Raw genomic sequence first — 6,113 nt, 5'->3', positions numbered from 1 at the left:
CATTAGCATTGTTTTCCTAGTAAACAACCACCTTATTAAAACACTGCTTTATGAATGAAGGACAGCTGGAGTTTCAGGAAAGAGACATTTTCTGAGGCGAAAATCAGTTCTGTGCCAGTAGAATGACAAGCCACATAATATAGAAACTGTATGATCTGCCCCCCCCCCCCCCAGGGATGTGTCATCAGGAAGCTGTGTTTACAGCCCTGAGCTGCGGGTGCTCTCATGTTCCATTCTGTTGGCTCTGTTAGATAAAAGTCTGTCTCAATATTAAAAGCATTGTGGCAGAAATTTGGTTTATGTTGCTTGTTTTCCCATTTGCCAGCATCTTGCCAAACCGTAAGTCCATAAAATGTAGCTCTGATCTCTGTCGGAGTCAAACATGAAGCAAAACAAACAATGGGAGCAGAGGACTACCACCACCCCGGGATGACCAAAATGTGGATAAAGCAGCAATTTGGTTCTCTTGCTCAGTTTGGTTTTAAAGGGGGTGTCGTGGCAGCATTTTGGTAAACTCCCTACAGTTTACTTTTGTTTCTAAAACAAAAGCACCAGATACATTAGCATCTGCCACCCCCCCCCCAAAATGCCAGGAAACCAGATCTAGAAAATAGCATTTGCGTTTTAATCATTTCAAGGGAATATTTTGTTTTGCTGAGCACATAACACCAGAGTGTCCCTTTACACAAAAGCACACTGTACATAAACAAATTTTCATCGTAAACATGGGGAAAAATCGGTCTCTTAATTCAGAATAGTGTCTGTGCCTTTGCATATTTCCTCTTTCCTATTATGTGAAACTAATGACATATGTTGGAGGGCGCGGGAATGAGCTATAGGAAAATCCCTAATGTGCAGATTTCACTAGACCATGGTGTCCATGCATCAGAATAAGCATCAACTTTCACAGGACCTTGAACTAATACTTTCCTGGCCCAGAAACCGTTTTTGTGCCATTTAGAACAAATCACTCTACATAGTATACTGAGACCCATTTTCATTTCTCAACTGAACAAACATCTTATAGGCGAATGAGCAAAATATTATCGCATGCAATGTTGCTGTCTTCAAGGAGTTAAGTTCCAGAAATTGAAGCTATGAAGACTGTTTGAAAGAAAACAAATTTACCTAACAGCTGGATGTGTTTTCTTTTTAAAAATCATACCTTGAAAAAACTAAAGTTAATCTTTAGGAGTATGAGCCCCCAAAACAGAGAAATTGTTTTACATCATCACATAAGAAGTACCATTATCTCATTCCTATTACTCCATTGTGTAATCAATGTGTTAGTATGTCTTCACTGTGTAGTCATTTATAAGAAAACTTATCAGCAAATTGCTGGCCCTTTTTGTGAAATGATTTCAGGGAAAATAATTCAGCCCTAAAGTCAGCCAAAATACTGTCTACAAGCATCGCATAGAAACAAATGATGTTTTATCAACTCTTTAAGTGCTTTAACCTAGAGAAAATCAGAGAGAACGATGATAGAGTATCAATACTAATCACAAATTCCCCTGTACATAAAACAAGGATTTAAATGATACAATCTTCTCTTAGAAAATTTTCCCATAGGATTATTATGTTAATAAACATATCGTCAAAACCATATAATCTTAAAATACCACGTAAGACTAGTTTTTAAATTGCTGATTTTATTATTCTAGCTGCATGAAGGACAGTAAATCAATGCATAATTAAAAATACCTTACCTTTTTGTTTCAGGGATGTCTCAAACCCCAAGTGAGCCAACGAAATTGACTTTGGTGCTTGACTTCAGTCATTGGCTCAAGGATCATAGTTTGTATTCTCGTCACACTGTAGAGAGAAAACCTGCCCCCCATCCAGAGATTGTAGCAAAGCAAGAAGAGAATAAAAGAATAAAGATCGAGAAGAAACTTTTTATCTGTGCCTTATTTTATCTTCCTCTCTCTCCCTCTTAGCTGAACCTCTCTGTCCCTACTCTACACAGACGCTCAGGCTCACAGTAGTCAAAGCACTTTCGGGGCCTTTACCAACAGATATTGGATCAAATATTGGTAATACGATAAAGCTCACAGCTTTGTAGAAGAATATAATGAAACATTTAAAAATTAAACCATCAGAGTTCAGAGAAGGTCACAAGTGCCAAATGACAAAGAGAAAGTTGTATCAAGCGCAAACAAGAAACGATCTCAAGAGTTTCCGGGTACAATCACAAGCAGCCAGAACTGCCAAAGACACACAAACCCTGGGAGTGATGTGAACAAATTGTGGAGAAGGACAGGCACAGAGCCTGTTACAGAGACCTAGTAGACTAGTTCGTTGGAGTAGATGTTTTGAGGACACTATGAAGATACTATGGGCAATGGCCATTGTGTGTGTTTTTCCCTTTTCCAGATGGGTTTTTTAAAATTTTTTTAATTGCAGCTCTTTGTCATTAGATGTGTCAGGGGATGTCAAGTGTATCAGATGGGTTGTCAGATCATGAGCCGTTATACCCAGCCCTGACTGGGAGAAGTGCACATCTTTCCAAGATCCTATACCAGTCTTTCAGCTTCCCCATGGGACCTGATTAAGTCACCAACTGGTGGAAACAAAAGAATGTCCTACTTAACAGGGCCCAACATGCAGGAACAGAAAGTTTGATTCATTTATCTTTCGCCTTTTCCCTCCAGCTCACCCTCCCTGATAAATGCAGTCACCCCAACATGAAACGTCTTGCATCCAGCTGCACCTATCCGTCCCTTGTCCTTTGTCTCTCAACCAACCACTGGATATCTTTGTTGACTCATTTTGTCTCTGTAACACTGCTGTCAGCCTGCAGCTGAAGATTCCATCAGTCGACTCAGCCCCTCCTTCCAAAATCCTCTTCCCTTCTGCTTTTAATCCAAGGCAGACAAGGCTCCCCCTCGTTCCTGAGAATTCACCTCTTATCTGTTTCTCTGGTTCCTGGCTGCTTTATCTATTTCCCTGATTCAGGACAGCTGACAGCTTTACAAAATAGCTTCTGTCTCTCCCAGAAACCTCATCAAAGGAGGCTGGAGGAGGGATATGAGGTCCCTTCTCAGCCTGAGAGCAGAGTGCCTGACCAATGCAAAATACAGCAGGACAATACTTCATCTGCTCGCCCCATCTATTCCTGAAGGACAACGTGCTGTACGCTTTTAAATCTCCCAGGTCAATTTAACCATCCAACCCTTCACAGTGAATGGGCAATGGCTATAGAATTCTCAAGTGTTCCTGCTTGACTTCAGGATTTACTCCATTGTCTTTTTTTTTTTTTTTTTGGAGGAGGGGTGCTCAGTACTCTTGTATTACTTTATTTTTTTTCATTTTTTTAATTTTTAAATTTTATTTAAATCCAAGTTAGTTAACATACAGTGTATTAATGATCTCAGTAGAATTGAGTGATTCATGATTTACATATAACACCCAGTGCTCATCCCAAAAAGTACCCTCCTTAATGCCCATCACCCGTTTAGCCCATCCCTCCACCCAGTACCCCTCCAGCAACCCTCAGGTTCTTTTCTGTATTTAAGAATCTCTTATGGAAAACCACACCCCATTCTCTTTTAATAACATCCATAAACTTAACACCTATTAGTAATATATTTATTTGGGGGTTCCTGAGTCGGTTGAGCCTCTGACTCTTGGTCTCGGCTCAGGTCATGATCTCACGTTTCGTGCGTTCGAGCCAGCATCAGGCTCTGCACTGGCAGCGCAGAGCCTGCTTGGAAGTCTCTCTCCCTCTCTCTCTGCCCCTCCCCTCCTCTTTCTCAAAGTAAATGTTAAATAATAACAATCGTAATACAATTTGGTAGTGTGAAGGTAAAAGGGAATATACGAAAGAATCACATATGACACAAAAGTTAAGTTCTAAATCTATCACAAAACTTTATATATTTAAAGAGGCTATTAAATAAAAATTATCATTTCCTGATCAAAAATGTTTAGTTATCCCCACTACCTCTAAAACAAGATACAGCTCTTAGACCCTCTGTGAATTCAGCCCTACCTATCTTTCTACCACTCAATATCGTGCACTCCACTGTTTATGCTCCAGTGCAACTAGATAGGAGATTGCCCTGGAACTGTTTTATTTATTCCTACTGCTGTGCTTTGCTCACATTGTTGTTCTCTGTTCCTACAGTGTGGTTCCCTCTGCATGTGCTATTACCATGCTATGCGTTCTTTAAAGCAGTACTTTTAATACATTAATGCGGCTGCAAATCACCTGAGGATCCTGTATGAAAGCAGATTTAGATCTAGGTCTCGGGTAGAACGTGGGATTCTGTACTTCCAACAAGCCATTGATGTAGCTCCATGGCTGCTCTTTGAGAAGCAAGGCTTGAGAGCTTGTTCAAAGGTCAGCTCTTGGGGGAAAGTGCCTTCTCGCTGCCTCAGCTGTAATGTGTCTCTCCACTGCGTGTCTTCCAACACTATAATTAGCTTTCCCCCACTTCTGCCATTCTGCCTTACTACAGAGCTCAACTCCCAAATCAAATTACGATATGGCATAGTGTTTTTTGTAAGCTTGGCTGTGCACTTTCATGTCATAAGAAGGGCCCATCATACGTTTGTAAATAGCAACAGTATCATGCTCAAAGTGGTTGTTTAGTAAATTTGGCTGATTCAGACTAGATTAGATAAGCCAGCGTTGCTGTGGTGTCTCCCTTAAAGGGAACCTTTATGACAGACCCAGACCAGGTATCATAGGCAAACGCCTGGATGCTACATAGAGCAGGGGTTAAGAGTGTGGGCAGATGACTTGGGTGTGAATCCTGGCACCGCCATACCCTAACCATGTGGCTTTGAACAACTCATCTAAACTCTCTAAGTCTCAGTTTTGTTTTTTTGTTGTAAAATAACAGCGATCATACCACTTTGTAGGACTCTTCTAAGGTTTAAGTCAGGGAACAGATGTAAATGAGATGGTGTTTATAAAGCACTAAGCATTGTGCTAATTGCGTTGTAAGTGTTCTATAATAATCACAAATTTTTATTTTTACCTGGAATGACAGTTGTTTTTTAATTGCCATGACAATCCTTTTTCTTTCTTTCTTTCTTTTTAATTTGCATCCAAATTAGCATATAGTGCAACAATGATTTCAGGAGTAGATTCCTTAGTGCCCCTTACCCATTTAGCCCATCCCCTCTCCCACAACCCTTCCAGTAACCCTCAGTGTGTTCTCCATATTTATGAGTCTCTTCTGTTTTGTCCCCCTCCTTGTTTTTATTTTATTTTTGTTTCCCTTCCCTTATGTTCATCTGTTTTGTCTCTTAAAGTCCTCGTATGAGTGAAGTCATATGATATTTGTCTTTCTCTGACGGACTCATTTCACTTAGCATAATACCCTCTGGTTCCATCCAAATAGTTGCAAATAATTGCCATGACAATTCTAAGATAAGTTTTAGATTCCTTTAATCATTTTCTGGCTGTTCTTCAACACCTCTACTGTGACTTGACTACTCTCTTTAACGCTGAATAGCAATCACAAATACAGTCTGTAAGGGTTAATGCCACCGATCACGGTCTCCTTCCTGTATGTTAAAGCTAAGAATATGCCAATTCCAACTCTAGAAATTGACATAAAAGATTACTAAATTGAGCCCATAAGGTTACCACAGCAACCGCTAGATGTCATCTTTAGAATGTCCCTGTGCTTCATATCCTATTTGAGTAAGAGCTATAAAGTATATACATTCACCCATCTACTAAATAATTGGCTTGTGCACAGTTTTAAAGAGTAATCATAACCACTCATGCATCAATATAACAAGATATGCAATGGCAGTACATATTTTAAAATGTACACTGTAAAAGTATAAGACTTCCTCAATATTTAATTTCTATTTCTTTTATTTATGTTATGATATATAGCCTTTTTGTTTAAAATTAGTGAATCACACTTAAACTTGCTTCATTTTCGGAAAAAGAGTGTTTTATTTGGACAGCTGTTCCTCTCTTATAACCAGTGTAATACATGCCCAATGTGAGAAACACAAGAAAACCTCACATTTAAAAAAACCTCTAATGACACTATTCAAACATAACAGCTGGCAACATTTTATATCATGTATTATTATTATTATTATTTATATTTTATATTATACATGTGTATATTTATATATAA

Source organism: Herpailurus yagouaroundi, unplaced genomic scaffold, assembly GCF_014898765.1.
Source record: "Herpailurus yagouaroundi ecotype Mexico unplaced genomic scaffold, PumYag 197, whole genome shotgun sequence".
NCBI classification, from domain to species: Eukaryota; Metazoa; Chordata; class Mammalia; order Carnivora; family Felidae; genus Herpailurus; species Herpailurus yagouaroundi.
This window is presented reverse-complemented; position numbering follows the sequence as displayed.